This window comes from Rhinoderma darwinii, chromosome 7 (assembly GCF_050947455.1).
Source record: "Rhinoderma darwinii isolate aRhiDar2 chromosome 7, aRhiDar2.hap1, whole genome shotgun sequence".
Lineage (NCBI taxonomy): Eukaryota > Metazoa > Chordata > Amphibia > Anura > Rhinodermatidae > Rhinoderma > Rhinoderma darwinii.
In genome coordinates, this window is record NC_134693.1 from 123,542,762 (window position 1) to 123,557,877 (window position 15,116).

Genomic DNA, 15,116 nt, shown 5'->3' on the forward strand with positions numbered 1-15,116 from the left:
GATCGAAGGCTTTCACAGATTTACAGTAAAACAGGGTCATTTTTTTTTTGTAGTCTGTAGCAACGTAGGATAATAAAAATCCTAGACAAAAGAAAAAAATAACATTAAAATCCCATCCCATTATAGAAGCGAAACATTTGTCAGATAAGAGGAGTAGAATTCTCCGCTATTACATTGATTCAGTGACTCGGTTGGACCCTTATTTAGTGATTTAGGCAGACAATATCAGGACAGATTTATGTTTGTCTTATTTCGGAGCCCATGAAATTTCATGCATACTGTATCTTAAAGGGATACTTTTAAAAAGGCTTTATGTACACGTCTTTTTCTTTTAAAGGGCTACATTTTCAGGAGTTGTATATAGATATATAATATAGGTTATAGTGAAATTAAAGTAATTGTCCTAATGTTTATAAGTAAAACTAAAGGGGTTCTCTAAAGATAGCCGTCCATATGTCTTTATGAGACAACCCCTTTAATTGTTGTATAATTAAGTTATAGAACTTTCTAATATAATTTGCTTGCTGTCAATGAGTGAAAACATTCAGAGTCTAGAAACCCATACGAACAGCCACAGGTTATTATAATGTATCGGCAGAGGTGAGGGCTATCAGCAGACATGTAATTAGAATTCATGAGGGTAAGGCGTCACGGAGCGTCATTGACGATGCCATGATGCGGCCGATAGCTGCGCTGGGACCTTGTTTTGCCACGGCTGTCATTTTGCTCGTTAATAGCTGCGAATTGTTGCAGGTAAAATGGCTGTATTCCTGAAAAATCGTCTATAAAGCGTATTAATTAAAGGACGCACAAATTTGCAGGTAAACAGCAAATACAGAAGCAGCAAAGCGGATGAGATAAAACAAATCTCATGCACGTACAGCGTAAATACTGAGTGGAAAAAAAAAGCTCAGAAATTGACCTGCGGTGCGGAATTTTATTGCACAGCTTGTCAATCGTATTTGCGTAAACGCTACTTATTTGTTGCGAGTTCCCTCCCCCCAAAAAAAATCTTATACTTACCCAGGTGTCTGTTTCTTCCTCCAGGCCAGCCTCCCGGGGGGACAATAACAGGCAGTAGTGGCGGTCACATGGGATGAAACGTCATCCCATTAGGCCGGCCTGGATGATGTCAGAGGGCCAGCCTCCTGGGATGACGCTTCATCACATATGACCAACGCTGCAGCCAATCACAGGCTGCAGTGGTCTCCTGGGATGGAAAGTAAGTTTGGTGCGGTTTTTCACCCGGAATTGCCTACGGCGCACAAGGCGGATAAGTTGCATGCTTTTACGCAGCTCATCTGCCCCATGTGAACTCAACCTTAAAGTTGGTGCTAACACATTTAATAGGATATCTTTATACAGGAATGCGGATTATGTCTATGTATAAATACTTTTTGCATTAAACAGCTTGCATAAAACGCAAAGGTTATTTGCATAGGAGATATTATACGTCTCATTATTAGGTAACAGTTGGTTTCATAGACTGCAACAGTTACCATACAAATTTACATACTGAATACTTGTCAAAATAAAGCTGATTCTAAAGTCAAAGCATTGGTAAAAGCTGTTTATTAATGGAATATGAGCCACTGAGCTGTAACTTCGGAAAGCTGCGTACAGGTGCATTACTATTCTGTATAACCTCCAGCCATATAAACAGTTTACCGCTAATGTGTGAACGGAAGAATATTTTCATCTATTCCGTTCGTAGTTTTGGATCATGAAAGATGGCTCACAGTAATACTACGCCCACAAGGAATAGTTGAGATCATTGCTCAGGTCTAGTGCACGGTAGGTCTTCTGATGTGTTAGGTATGCAGCAGACTGTGAGAATTACAGTTCGAGAGCAGGGGTAAGTATATAATTAGTGAATTAGCGTTTTTTTGGGCAATTGATCCTATAGTAAATGTAATGTTAAAACTCTTCTGTTACAGCTGATAATGCATTCAAGTAATTATTATAGCTTCTGCAAGACGTAACAAGAGGCAATGTGATTTATCACTACGGGCAGCTCAGTTATTTGCTGTAAATGTGATAACCAGACAGGGCCGTCTATGCAGAAATAGGACACTTTATATGGGTTGAGAGCATTTCCATCTAAAATACAAAAAAAAGTGTTAAAAAAAGTTTAATCATTTATATTCAGCTGCTCATATGAAAGCTGTCTCAAAAACAATATAGCTGCGAGTAAAGTTCCTCTATAGGCAGTGTCGGACAAGGGTCTGCTCATAGCCGGCGTCAGGACCCGGCGAACCCGGGCAAGTGTCGGGGCCCTCTTGGTGGGGCCTACTCGGCCGCCGTGTGCTTTATACTGACGTTATGGCTCCTCCAGAAGCAGAATCCCCGGCCAGAGCGTTGCCGACCCTGTGGCCAGAAATTCCTCTCCTAGAGGGAGCCCCTGACATCCCTGTTTATTTATATGGACAGTGACGTCATGGGCCCTACCTGAAGCGGAATCCCCGGTCAGAGCATTGCCAATGCTCTGGCAGTGACTCCACTCCTGGAGGAGCCCCTGGCGTCACTGTTCATACATGCAAAAAGGAAAAGGAAGCGGCACTCCAGCAAAGATTTCCCATATGGGAGAATAAATCTGGATTCTTGAAATCTTTGCTGCTTCCTTTTCCTTTTTGAATCTACATTGTGGGCATCTATCAGTCGGATTCCTGAAAGCTGGCACCCGTTTTGACCCTGGAGGTTTAGTTCTGCTGAGCTGCACACATTTCTACTTTTTTTTACTGTTCATACATGGATAGTGACGTCAAGGGCTCCTGGAGCAGAATCCCCGGGTACAGCTTTGCTAACATTCTGGCTGGGGATTCTGCTTCTAGAGGGAACCCCTGACGATACTGTCCATATATGGACAGTGAAATAAGAAGAGCCTTCTGGAGCTGAATCCCTGGCCAGAGCGTTGCCGACCCTCTGGCCAGGGATTCTGATCCTGGAGAAGCCCCTGACATCACTATCCATATATGGACAGTGAAGTCAGGACTTCCTGCAGGAAATTCCACTCCTAGAGGAATCCCCAATGGCGCTATTCACAGGGTGGGGGGGGGCAGTGTGGTGCTATTAACAGGGGTTGTGTGTGGCACTATCTACAGGGGTGTGTGTGGCACTATCTACAGGGGTGTGTGTGGCACTATCTACAAGGGTGTGTGTGTGGCACTGGCTACAAGGGTGTGTGTGTGTGTGTGTGTGTGTGTGTAACTATCTACAAGGGGGTGTGTGTGGCATTATCTACAAGGGGGTCTGTGTGGCACTATCTACAGGTGGCTGTGTGGCACTATCTACAGGTGGCTGTGTGGCACTTTCTACAGAGGGCTTTGTGGCGCTATCTACAGAGGGCACTGTGGCGCTATCTACAGAGGGCACTGTGGCGCTATCTACTGAGGGCACTGTGGTGCTAGCTACAGAGGGCACTGCGCTATCTACAGAGGGCACTGTGGCATTATCTAGAAGGCACTGTATATATGGAGGCACAAACTGGGGGCCTAACTTCTAAATGGGGACATAAAGGGGGCCTAACTTTTATAAGGGGCACATACTGCAGGCTTTGCTTCTATATGGGGGCATAAACAAGTCCTACATTCTATATGGGGGCACAAAATACTGTTTTACTGCCCCCGCAAAGGGGCCCACTAAGTCTGTGTCGCCCAAGGGCCCACATAAGCCTGGAGCCGGCCCTGCTTCTATTGGACCTTTAAGGCCTGCACTCGTCTATGAGCTCCCTGGAGGATACTCTTGTTCTCTTTTGGACCAGTCTGGCCCTGTCTGTGGGCATTCACAGAGCTTTCCAACACTTCGAATGACCATATCTGTATCTTCTTTTATTTCTAATGGAACTGTTTATTTTTATTTTTTCTAAAAAGAACATAGTATAGATATAATGGTAAAAGTTAGTTATGTTTTGTATCCAGGGGCTAGAATTTCTAAATTCTGTATTCCTTTTTGAGAGAGTCTGTAAAGTGTAGCAGGGGTTAAAGATCTACCCAAAGAACATAGTATGGGAACCTAAAACTCCACCCTTACTCATTGTTTGACATTGCTGCCGAGGTCTTCTATAGCTCGAATGTTTGCCATACACAGAATATAGTTGTCTCGGCTAAAGCTATCTCTCCTGACTCCCTAATGATCATGCTCTTTTGAGGGGGAGAAGTTTGTGCCAGACCTCGGTTATAATCAGTCAGGCTGCCCCCATGCTCATTAGACCTGCAAGCAATCCTGCCAAAAAAGTCAGGGTAGGTCGACAATTATCTAATTTATAACAAAATCACAATCCCGCTTTAGGTAGCTTAAAGGGAGTTTTACACAGGACGATTATTGGGCAGATGAGTGTTCATATAACACTCTTTGCCGATAATTGCTTTGTGTAAACAGGGGAATGATCAGCAGATGAACGAGCAAACGCTCGATCATCTGCTGGTCGTATCGTTTTAAAAAAGTAAAAGATTATCGTTTTCGGCAGCACATCTCTCTGTGTAAACAGGAGAAGCACTGCCGACATGATAATAATGTATGGGGATGAGTGATCGGAGTAACGACCGCTCGTGCCCATCCATAGCTCCGTGTGAGAGGAGCAAGCGATCGCCGATCAACGATTTTTCCTTGAACGGCGCTCGCTGCACCGGCCGAGTGACGCCAGTGTAAAAGGGCCTTTAGGTATATCTCAGATGTAGTGCAGTCGTAAATTTTGTATTTAACTTGCATATTTTGTATCTTTTTCCTTTCTTTTGCTGGCTTCTGTAAATGCACATTTTCTTTTTCCATGCTTGCTTGGTTGTTTTTCCTGGTGTAATGTAAGAGCTGTACTTTATGCTCTGAACAAATAACATGTCCACCCTTATCTGTGTGCATAGTGTTGCTATCCTGCCTTATCTAGGCCTCCATCAGTACAGCAGAATTCAGCTTTTATTAGCTCGTCCAACCTCTAATGATAATATGAGGACTCTGCTCATACTACCTCAATGTGCACTGCAAAGCTGAAAAGCATGGACCCTCTTACACGGCCATGTAAATGAGCGCCGATCAATGAGACAGCTCATTTATTGGCGCTCCTTTCAAAAGGAGCTATGTATGGGGACGAGCGCTCGTTTTACGATCGCTTGTCCCCATACATTTCTATCATGTCGGCAGCACATCTCCCTGTTTACACAGGGAAAAGTGCTGCCTACAACGATCATATTTTCGGCTGCATAAACGATACAATCAGCCGATGAGTGAGCGTTTGCTCGTTTATCGGCTGATCCAACGATACACAGGGCAATGATTGGGAACGAGCGCTCTGTGAACGCTCGGTTGCCCAATAATTGGCCTGTGTAAAAGGGCCTTGAGCTCCAGATATCTGGAAGGCTATCTTAAGGATAGACCAAGTCTATGTTAAGGATAGACCAGAAAAAAAATAACATACTGTAAGCACACTCATACTCAAATCCCTCTAATCAGTGATACACATAGCTACAGTGTCCAAATACTACTGAAGATCTACTAGGGCCAAGCAGTTGTATGGAAATTCAGTGGTGTTTAGAGCTTACTACTATATTTCATTGAAACACCCCATGCCACATAGATTACATAATACTGAAATTTACATATTCTTTATATTTCCGAATATTACTTGTTAGCTTGCATTCAGAATTCGTGATCCGTTAAGGCTCATTTGCCTAATGTTTATTTACTTCACACCAATCCAGATAACATGGAGGGAAACTAAACGATAGGCTTTCCATGCAAATCCCTTTTTCTCGTTATTTGCCAATAACAGAATTGGCGCTGAGGACATTTCAGAGGTAAATTTTGTGCCAAAAATAAAGAATTAATTTGTGGAACTGAAGTGAGAAAGAAGCTGTGAGGACGTGTGGTTTGATGGTAATCTGACATTGTGCAGATTCTACCGAGTCCCAAACACCAGAATACAAGGTGAATCTATTGACAGTGACGTGAGCGCCTCACATGTGCAGCGTATTTACTGCACGTATCCAGCCTGATTGTTCATTATTGAGTCTGTCAGCGAGTACGTCTCGTGCATTGATGAGAAACATTAAGCACAGATGTAAGAACATTATTAAAGCAGCTGGTGTGTTGTTACAAATCCTATTACGGAAGAGAAATTCACTTTATAGAACAATTATGGGGCACAAAAGTGATGCCAAAATCATATACCAATATAAATTTAGAGATATACATGGGGTAAAATGCAAAATCACAAAACATAAAAGTTCACATTCCTATACACCAACATTTTTTTTTAACTTTAACTACCATGAAGGAGATTTATTACCAGTTAAGAGTATAAATATTTTTTTGATTTTGCCTTTATGCAGTCCGGCGGTTATAACTTATTTTTTTGCTTGGAGTAGCTGTATGGGAACTTGTTTTTTTTGTAGTTGTACTTTATTTATGTGACATTTTTTATTTTATTTATATAGTACTGTGCAAAAGTTTTAAAAATACTGCAAAGTAAGAATGCTTTAAAAAATAATGTAAATATTATTTTTTTGTCAATTAACAAAATGGGAAGTGAATGAAAAGAAGAGAAATCGAAATCAAATCAATATTTGGTGTGACTACCCTTTGACTTCAAAACAGCATCAATTCTTCTAGGTACACTTGCACACAACTGAGGGAGGGCAGGCGGGGCATGTGCCCCAGGCGCAACTAAGAGGGAAGGGGGGGGCTCCAGGGCTGCACCGTCCATAAGGCCTCCCTGAGGCACTGAAAACAGCTGCCGCCACCCCCTCCTGCACTATAATTGTGCCTACGTCTATAGGACGCAGATACAATTACAGGCATAATCAATGAATGGCCGGGTACATTCTGTGCCCAAATATCCAGCACCTTTCAACAATACAAGCGCCGCGATGGCTTCAGCGCGCCGCTTGAGACGTTGAAAGGCGCTGATTGGCAGTGCAGAATGACTTGCCCTGCCAATCAGCGCATTTCAACCAAACAAGCGGTGCAATGACGTCATTGCGCCGCTTGCGTCTATGAAAGGCGCTGATTGGCAAGCGAAACGATTACGTCATTGCACAGCTTGCGTTGTTCAACCCCAGCAGACCTGCTCAGAAGAGAGCAGGTCTGCATTGCCATCGGACGGTGTGGAACGGGATTAAGGTGAGTATGCAAAGTTGTTTTTTTATAATAAAAATGTGAATGGCATTATCTACAGGGGGGCTCTATCTACAGTGGATGGCTCTATCTACAGGGGGCTATATGTGGTGCACTATATACAGGGGTGGGCTATATGTCGGAGACTATATACAAGGATGGGCTATATGTGAAGCACTATCTACAGGGGTGGGCTATATGTGGAGCACTAGCTACAGGGGGAGCTATATGTGGAGCACTATATACAGGGGGGCTATATGTGGGGCACTATGTACAGGGGTGGGCTATATGTGGGGCACTATCTACAGGGGGGCTACATGTGGGGCACTATCTACAGGGGGTCTACATGTGGGGCACTCTCTGCAGGGGGGCTATATGTGGGACACTATTTTCAGAGGGGGCTATATGTGGGGTACTATATATAGGGAGGCTATATGTAGGGCACTATCTACAGGGGGGCTATATGTGGGGCACTATGTACAGGGGTGGGCTATGTGGGGCACTATCTACAGGGGGGCTACATGTGGGGCACTATCTACAGGGGTCCTACATGTGGGGCACTATCTTTAGGGGGGCTATATGTGGGGCACTATTTTCAGAGGGGGGCTATATGTGGGGCACTATATATAAGGGGGCTATATGTAGGGCACTATCTACAGGGGGCTGTATGTGGGGCACTATCTACAGGGGATCTATGTAGGGCACCATCTACAGGGGGCTCCATGGGAGGCACTATCTATGGGGAGCACGGTGTGTGTGTGTGGGCCTCCTTTAGGAGAGGAATCCCCAGCCAGAGCGTCGGCAACCCTCTGGCTGGGGTTTTCACTCCTAGAGGAAGCCACAATGGTTGTGCAGGTCACAAAACACTTACAAAGCAGAGCAGAAAAATCTAGGTTCATGTTATGTGGCATGTTCTTCTCGGGGGATATAAGGCACTATCTACATAGGGGGGTGGCTATGTGGCAGTTTCTACAAGGGGGTGTGTGGCAGTATCTACAAGAGGAGGCTGTTAATTATTTCTGCGTATAGTCTCATTAGCCTCGGTTAAACAGCACTGACCTTGTTAATTTATTTTCTTTTAGATTTATTGTTATGATAATTCCCTTATAGAACTATATCACTTGTAAAAAGTAGAAATGGTTTTATTCTCGTGTTACATAAAAAAATGTGGAAAAAAAATGACACCTCATTGATTGGTAGAGAAAACAAACATGGCGAGGGGGGAAGGAGATGTCGGGAAAGAGGCTCAGGGGGGGGGGAGGGCGCCAAACTAAATCTTTGCCCCAGGTACTGGAGAACCTAGCTACATATCTGACCAACCACAGATCTTCTGTGGATGTAGGCTTCCTCAAATCCTTCTGTCTCTTCATGTAATCCCAGACAGACTCGATGATGATGAGATCAGGGTTCTGTGGGAGCCATAGCCTCAATTCCAGGGCTCCTTGTTCTACTTTAAGTGACATAGTTCTTAATGACATTGGCTGTATGTTTGGGGCCGTTGTCCTGCTGCAGAATAAATTTGGAGACAATCAGACGGCTCCCTGATGGTCTTGCATGATGGATAAGTATCTGCCTGTATTCCTCAGCATTGAGGACACCATCAATAGTGACCAAATCCACAACTCCATTTGCTGAAATGCAGCCCCAACCTTGCATGGAACCTCCACCCTGCTTCACTGTTGCCGGCAGACACTTATTTTTGTACCGCTCTCCAGCCCTTCGGTGAAAAACCACCGCCTCCATGGTCCTCAATGTTTACCATTTCTTTGTGCTTTCTCGAAAGACCTTGAACAGCACATCTTGAAACCCTCGTCGGCTTTGAAATCTTTGCCTGGGAGAGACCTTGTTGATTAAGTATAACTACCTTGTGTCTTATTGCTTTGCTAAATCTTACCATGGCGGACCTTTGACATGAAACTGACTTCTAGAACCTCACCTTTATAGCGGAGTTTGGCTGTTCTTCACACATTTTTAATCCTCTTCCTACACAGGTGTTTCTGTTATAGTTATTACTGCGTTTCATCCTACATAAGAAAATGATGATCATTATCACCTGTTTGGTATAATTGGTTAATCATACACCTGACTATAATCCTACAAAGTCCATGACTTTGTGAAAATGTACCTAGAAGAATTAATGCTGTTTTGAAGGCAAAGGGTGGTCACACCAAATATTGATTTGATTCAGATTTCTCTTCCATTCATTAACTTTGTATTTTGTTAATTGATAAAAAAAAATAGATAAACAAAAACACTTCTATTTTTGAAAGCATTCTTACTTTGCAGCATTTTTCCATAACTGCCTAAAACTTTGCACGGTACTATATATACATTAGCATTTAATTTATGTTCATTTTTATTTTTGGAAAAATGCAGAAAAAAGATATTCCACTAAGTTTTTATAATATTTTACGCTGTACACTGATTGTTATGAATTATTAGATACATTTCTGTGTATATGATATTTTGTATTGGGACTTCTATTTAATACATTTTATTTATTGTAAAAATGTGTGGTTGTGTGTTTTTGTTTTTCCTAAATGATATCTTTTTAACCCTTTTTTTTACCTTTTTTGTAAAACCCAATGGGGGATTTAATTTTGTTACCATAATGTACTGGCATAAATCTATATGACAGTACATACGTTTGTATACTAATAGTCCACAGGTAATAAGGTCAAAGGGGGTCCTCCCCCTTTGTCTGCCGTGATCAGCATTGATTGCGTATTACAAAGGGTTAAACAATGGAGATCAGCCTTTGCTTTGATGTCTACCTTTAGAGCGTGGCTGCAGCCGTTGCCCCGCTCCTGATAGTGTAGGCACAGTAGCAGTGCCCGCATGATCATGGTGACGAGTATGCTCATCATGATGTGGTTACTTCCTGCTGCTTATGATGAGAATACTGGCCATTAATTGGCAAGTAGGTAATACTGGCACACCACACAAGCATTGTGCTAATATCTCTCCACCTGCAGTGTGCGCCAGATTCATCAACAGGATGCACACCCTGTTGATGAATCTGACGTAGAATTAATCAATGCCTGATTGTAATTGTTTTCTGCCACTTTTCTTTCTATGTTCATAGATAAGTTGCACTTGCAGCAACCCAGTCTTCTAGACTAGACTCTAGATATACCAATAATACGAGTATACAGGGGCATAACTATATAAGGTGCAGAGGTAGAAGTCACACATGGGCCCTGGTGCCTGAGGGGGGGTCCAAAGCCTCCTCTGCCACATAAGAAGACACGAGTTATAAGAAGCACATGGTGGGTGGGGGCGCTATAACAGATTTTGTATTTGTGCCCAGGAACTTCAAGTTACGCCCCTCCACAAATATTATATATTTGTAATGTTTAGTAATTTTTACTAGCTCCATGGCGTCAGAGGTGATCTCTCTTGTCCCATCAGTTTGGAGAACACTGTGCTGTACATATCCTACATGCCTCCTTATGGCCCCTGATCAGGAGTCTAGTGGGCTGTTTATACCCAGTTATTAAGGCATTTAATACAGTCCCTAATTTAAAGAGATCTGCCAATTTATCTTTAGTGGTATGAACATAAATGTAGGGTCTAAGAGCTCATTCAGATGAGCGTGTAACTCGTCCGTGTGACGGCCGTTAAAACAATGGCCGTCACACATGTATTTCAATGGGGCCGTTCACACGGCCGTTGTTTCAACAGAGCATATGAAGGGTCTGTGGAAAACTAGGACATGTCCTAAACACTGGTCTCAGTGGGTATTTGGCACAGGAGACCAGTGATTGGCTGCAGTGATCATGTGAATATGCAGCCATGTCAATAAACGGTGAGGAGGACCAGAGCGCTGGCCAAGGAACGCCGGGGATCTGTGGGTAAGTAATGCTTCTTTTTTTTTTTTTTAATGCATCCCTCCTACTCTTGCCACTTTTTTGAATAGGTCAAATAAAAAAACCTTTAAGACAAATCAAAGGTGGTATAAGGAGGAGAAAAGTGTCTAGCAAGTTTATCTAGATATATTGAATTAATCATACAACATGCAGCTCAGTGATAAATTTGGTTTATCTACCGACTGCAGGGTCTAAGTTCACACTGTCTAAAACTGAGTAAATCTGCCCCAATGTATCTATCAGGCTTGGAGTTTTCCTTAAAATGAAGGGTATGGAACATGTGTTGTTAGAATTATCTTCATTTACTCAATAAGCAGAAAGCAGCCAGAGATAGAAATTCTACATCCTGCAAACCTTATGGCATAAACATGTCTCGTTTTTTTCGACCGGGTGATGTATGTGGCAGATACATGAGCGGCCCATATATAAAATGTTCAATAAATCAATGCCAGTGCTGTATGTTTTATTTTAGAGCAGACAAAAGAACATCACTTTTTCTGGGAATTCTCCTGTTTTAGTGCAGAGTACATCCTTGACATATAACCGCCCTCCGCAGCGCTAATGAGGGGATACAATACATCGAATACAGCAGGAAAATGCAAAGGTCACAGCTCCGAGAAGCACCTACAAGTAATCCTATTCCTGACATCTGGCTGGAAATAGAAGTTTCTGATAATCTGTTCACAACGCTGATGTCGCGCACGCGTCCTGGTCGCACAACGGTCGCATTGGTATAATCAGTATGCGTTAATGAAGCGTAGATAAGTAGGACAGAGACTCAAAATACAATAATGATCTCAGATTCACCGGCCAACGCTCATAACCATATTAACTGATTCTTGAATCTGATATTATTTACAACACAGCTAGCTGCAATATACTACACTGCCTAGTGGTGGAGCTGTTGGCATACAATAGGCCAAGATGAGACAGCAGTCCAAGCCGAAACTCACAGAAATGTCTTATTCAGTATATATATATTTTTTTATTGTCTGTGTTGGTAACTCTGCTAAACAAAGAATCTTCCACAGAACATAATAATGTTATTTTTAAGCCATGCTTTACACATAGATATCAGATTGTAATAAATAAAAAGCCGGCGATATGTCAACGTTAAGCCAAGCTGCAGATCCCTATCTTCCTATCACACATTTGTAGATATCAGGAATATAATTCTTACATTTGCTCTTCTAGCTGTGTATCTGTCGTAGAAACTGCTTAAAGGGATAATTTATGACTGGCATCCATCATCTTACGAACTTCTAATGGTGCTAAGCATTCTCACTGTTATTCAAGGGTTAAGATTTAAGGTTGGTATGGTTTTTACAGTCCATGGTAAACATATGCACATCATGGATTCTCTCCATGGATTCTCAGACTGCTACTAACATTTTTAAAGAAAATCACCGGCGATCAGAGTCGTGGCCAGCCATACATTTCCCCTGCAGCAGCCACTGCAGGAGAAATGTGGTATTACACAGTGAACATAAGAATATATGGCCATCCAAGTAATACATGGACAGGCTAGGTTCGTCAGAGAAAGGAGCCGCTGATGTGGCTTTCTGCTCTGACTCATTGAGGGGGGTCTCGAGCAGGGGACTCTCCTCTCTGACATCCACATGGCCTAATAGGGCATATGTAAAGGGATTGTTTTAGTGAGAAAACCTCTTTAAAGTTATCACACAACTTTCCACAGACACAGTGACATAAATTTGCATAGTCATGCAGAGTTAGGCCAGGGCTACACTGAGACTTTTTGTAGTGCTACTGATTGATTTGAACTCTTGAGTGACAGCTGCAGTCCACAAGATTGCTTGCAGTTCAATGTATTCATGTGGACTGCAGCTGTAGCTCAGATTAATCAGTAGCACTACAAAAAGTCTCAATGTAGCCCTGCTAGCATTTCACCAGCAATACATATTGATAGGGTATTTTATAGCCTATTCACATCCTCTAGAAATAAATCATGGTCACGGCAGATTTAAAGAAATAATTATTACCGCGGATTCCACACAGAAAAGCCACAGTTGAGCCACATTGAATTACAAGGACGTAGCTAAAGACTCATAGGCCCTGGTGCAAGAATTCAGCTTGAGTCCCACTACCCCTCCCCACCACCACCAGACCCCTGCGAACGCCTATGCCCAGTCACCTTGCCCGACAGCCCCCATGGATGTCCCCACAGTATAATGCCCCCAAAGCTGCCTCCACAGTATAATGCTCCCAATAGCTGAACCCACGCAGCGTAATGCCCCCATGTCTGCCCCCACACAGTATAATGCCTCCCATAGCTGCCCCACACAGTATAATGCCCCTATAGCTGCAACCACACAGTATAATGCCCCCCATAGCTGCTACCACACCCCCCATAGCTGCTCACACACAGTATAAAGCTCCCCATAGCTGCCCCATAGTATAATGCCTCCCATAGCTGCCCCACACAGTATAATGCCCCTATAGCTGCAACCACACAGTATAATGCCCCCCATAGCTGCTACCACACCCCCCATAGCTGCTCACACACAGTATAAAGCTCCCCATAGCTGCCCCATAGTATAATGCCCCCCATAGCTGCCCCCACACAGTATAATGTCGCCCAAAAGCTGCCCCCACACAGTATAAAGCTCCCCATTGTTGCCCCACAGTATAATGCCCCTCATAGCTGCCCCATACAATATAATGCTCTCAATAGCTGCCCCCACACAGTATAATGCCCCTCATAGCTGCCCCATACAATATAATGCTCTCAATAGCTGCCCCCACACAGTATAATGCTCCCCATAGCTGCCCCCACACAGCATAATGCCCCTATTACTGCCCCCACACTATAATGCCCCCCATAGCCGCCCCCAAAGTATATTGCCACGCATAGCTGCCCATACAGTATAATTCCCCATACAGTATAATGCCCCCATAGCTGCCCCTCAAAATATAATTCCCCCATAGATGCCCCTTACAGTATAATGCCCCCATGCAGTATAATGCCCCTATGCAGTATAATGCCCCCCATAGCTGTCCCATACAGTATAATTCCCCCATATTGTATAATGCTCCCTCAGCAGCCACCATATCAGCCCCCCTCCCATACCCAGTGTAATGCCCCCATATGTACCTAATAGAAAAATAATAACATAATTACTTACCTATCCCCAGTCCCATGACGTGTGGTGGAGATACTTTTCCTCCTCTGCACTGTACTGTGAGTGACTCGGCGGAGACAGGCGTGATGACATGACTACATCGCGCCTGACTGCGCCGAGCGGCTCACGACACAGTGAATGTTGGAGCAAGGCTCCAGCATTGATCTGAACTTTATCTGCGTCCTGAGGATGCAGATACAGTTGGAAGCGGCAACTGCGACCGATGCGACCCCTATAGCTATGCCACTACCCGACGGTCAGACCCCCAGCGATCACACATGCTGTGGATAGGTGATACAAGTGTTTGTGGGAAAACACCTTTAATATTAACATCAAGTTACTTGGTGGCTGGCAGGTCACACACCCCTAAGGAGATCTGTTACCCCTACTGGTGACTCAAATTAAAGGGCACTAATATTAATACCGTACCACTTTAGTTTTTGCTGACATGTCAGAGTTTATTGAATTTCAAAGGGTAATTTTAAAGTAAAAGAATATGCTTGAAATTGAATATTTATGCTGTGTTTTTTAAAACACTAATTTACTATGTGTTGCGGGGCCAGGCGTACGGTCAGGAGGACGCATACAAAATCAATGAGTAAGAGCTCTTAGCCACATAATATAACATTAATGTCATAGAAGCAGCTTTAATTTATAGTCCGTGCTGTCGCTGCTCTTCCTAAAGTAAGGTTCTAATGGTTCTATCAATCTGAATCTGAAATGCACTTGTATGACTATGGTCCTTATAGCAGCCCCAGCATACTCTGGAAATAGTCGGATATCAATGAGATAAGAAATAGGCTTAACGTGTCGCCGCTGTTGCCTAATGATGCCTTATTGCCTTTATATCTGTCTCATGTTGTAATAAGAGATCGGTTTATCAGCACCTATAGTTTCATACTTAAGAGGTCATCCAAGTTCATTAGTAAATCCTGTATCAGTTGAGGCGTCTCTACGACTGCTGCTTGATAATCAGAACAGAATGATAATCTGAAATCTTGCC

At 43.3% G+C, this 15,116-nt stretch overlaps 1 protein-coding gene across 4 annotated transcripts in view; it reads right to left on the minus strand.

The window, feature by feature from the left end:
- The window catches only part of CFAP20DC (CFAP20 domain containing), a 320,373-nt gene that overhangs the window by 83,164 nt on the left and 222,093 nt on the right, over positions 1-15,116 (minus strand). The window contains exon 16 of one of the 4 annotated variants that reach the window (XR_012850042.1): positions 9,041-9,128. The exons of the other annotated variants lie outside the window; for them this stretch is intronic. The gene's annotated coding sequence lies outside the window, so the exon portion shown is untranslated. The remainder of the gene's footprint in view (positions 1-9,040; positions 9,129-15,116) is intronic. 4 annotated transcript variants of the gene reach the window in all.